At 57.9% G+C, this 2,500-nt stretch overlaps 1 non-coding gene across 1 annotated transcript in view; it reads right to left on the bottom strand.

Annotated features, from left to right (window-relative positions):
- The window catches only part of LOC124608796, a 1,910-nt gene extending 1,869 nt beyond the window's left edge, over positions 1–41 (bottom strand). Inside the window, exon 1 of the ribosomal RNA XR_006979362.1 lies at positions 1–41. This exon is cut by the window's left edge and continues 1,869 nt beyond it. This is a non-coding gene — a ribosomal RNA (small subunit ribosomal RNA).
- Between the last annotated feature and the right edge of the window lie 2,459 nt (positions 42–2,500).

Below are 2,500 nucleotides of genomic sequence, written 5' to 3' on the forward strand. Positions count from 1 at the left end.
TTTGAGACAAGCATATGACTACTGGCAGGATCAACCAGGGAGCTGCGTCAACTAGAGCTGAGCAGCCGGCCGCCCGGGAGTGTGTCCCGGGGGCCCGCGCGAACACGCAAGCGTCCGCTCAATTATTCTGCAAACAGGAGGAGGCTGAGCTCCCCTGCACAATACACCTCGAAACCCTCTCAGGTCCCGGCGGCGCGCAGCGCCGTCCTAAGTACTTGGTCGGGTTCGAGAGTGGCGCAATCGCCCGGAGTTTGGCGAGTAGACGCTTTAGGTGCGACCACCCGTGCTCCCAACTGAGCTTGCCGCTGCCGACAGAGGCCCGGGAGCGTGCTGTCGTGGCATTGCCGGCGGGAGACAACACGCGCCACCTACGGTGGCCGGCAGCTCCAACGCCAGCGCCACAGAAGGACAAAAGCCCCACTTGGGTGCCGAAGCGAACTCTCCCAGCACAGCGCACGCGCCAACACGTCCGCACAGCTGCGATACAATCCACCTGCGAGAACCGCAGAGGCGACCGAGCAGCAGACGGCGTCGCGGCGCCGAGCGCCGGGCGGCGGCGCATCCTCAGCGCACACAGTCCTCAATCGGACCAGCACACTGCAGATGTCCACCGCGCTTCGCACCGGGCCCGCGAGGACCTACTTTGGCCGCACGGCGCCGCGTGCAGGGTGCGCCGGCGCGCAGCTGCGCCGCCTGCCGCCTCCGTCGGCCGGCGCGCCTGCCACTGGCCGCCCCCACCAGCCGGCTGTAGCGCGTGCGCCCACGCACCGCGCGGCCAGCACGCCGGGAGGCCCCCCTCACCGGCCGGGGACGGTCCCACCCAGCCACCGCCGCGTATCGCTTCACACCCACATGCCATTCACGTTCGTGGGCATGGTGGGTATCGCTGAAACAACCGGTTGGTAGCTCAACCGATCGTCGCCATCACTGATTCACCTCTAGCGAGAACAACCGCACCACAACGGTTTACCAGTTGTTCATTTGCGTAACGTCACCAGCAAACGTAGACGTCCATCGCCATTTGCAAATTCAACGATTGTTGCATGCCTGTGTCAGGTGTCACGACACACTATGTCTGCCCACATACACGCAACAACATGTGCACGCTTCGCGAACACGTGGAAGGTGGCCCCCGTACGTATGCGATGTCCATTGCGCGAACGACTGTCAACCGGCCTCTGTCGCATGTCGCAGATGTGGAACGCAGTGCACCATGCTATCACGGTGTGTGAGAGGAGACGACTACGTCTGACAACACGCGCCACTACATCAACAGACGGCTCATGCTGATCGCCATCCACGGCATACCATACTGCAATCCAGCTCTTATAGGGAGACGACACGTAGCTGAGTGCACAATATTTGGACCGTATGGTTCGCCGTTGTTGGCGCAGTCGTGGTACGGTCACACATGTACCACGATGTATCATTCAGTACATGAGGACCAATGTGCAGTACAGTGTGTGATTTGGATGTACAACATCAGCGGACAGTTGACACAAGCCGTACCACAACGTAGGCTGTGCTTCGCCATGCGAATGCCAATGAACAACTGCGAAGGGCATTGAGCATGTACGTCCTACTGCCATCCGCATTACAGTGTATAGCTGCAAGGTGTTTCACATGAAGCGATACTCTGGGGACCGGGCAGTGCGAGTAGCAAACTATATTGCGGGGGTTGCAGTTAGGCAACACTACACTAATTTAACGCGTCGTATGACAATTACAGAGCAGGTTAAGGCCCAACGTGTGTTGGGTTAAGGCCCAACGTGTGTTGGGTTAAGGCCCAACGTGTGTTGGGTTAAGGCCCAACGTGTGTTGGGTTAAGGCCCAACGTGTGTTGGGTTAAGGCCCAACGTGTGTTGGGTTAAGGCCCAACGTGTGTTGGGTTAAGGCCCAACGTGTGTTGGGTTAAGGCCCAACGTGTGTTGGGTTAAGGCCCAACGTGTGTTGGGTTAAGGCCCAACGTGTGTTGGGTTAAGGCCCAACGTGTGTTGGGTTAAGGCCCAACGTGTGTTGGGTTAAGGCCCAACGTGTGTTGGGTTAAGGCCCAACGTGTGTTGGGTTAAGGCCCAACGTGTGTTGGGTTGAGGCCCAACGTGTGTTGGGTTGAGGCGCAACATAGGTTAGGTTGAGGCGCAACATAGGTTAGGTTGAGGCGCAACATGGGTTAGGTTAAGGCGCAACATGGGTTAGGTTAAGGCGCAACATGGGTTAGGTTAAGGCGCAACATGGGTTAGGTTAAGGCGCAACATGGGTTAGGTTAAGGCGCAACATGGGTTAGGTTAAGGCGCAACATGGGTTAGGTTAAGGCGCAACATGGGTTAGGTTAAGGCGCAACATGGGTTAGGTTAAGGCGCAACATGGGTTAGGTTAAGGCGCAACATGGGTTAGGTTAAGGCGCAACATGGGTTAGGTTAAGGCGCAACATGGGTTAGGTTAAGGCGCAACATAGGTTAGGTTAAGGCGCAACATGGGTTAGGTTAAGGCGCAACATGGG

The sequence above is a fragment of the Schistocerca americana genome, chromosome 3 (genome assembly GCF_021461395.2).
Source record: "Schistocerca americana isolate TAMUIC-IGC-003095 chromosome 3, iqSchAmer2.1, whole genome shotgun sequence".
Taxonomy (NCBI): domain Eukaryota; kingdom Metazoa; phylum Arthropoda; class Insecta; order Orthoptera; family Acrididae; genus Schistocerca; species Schistocerca americana.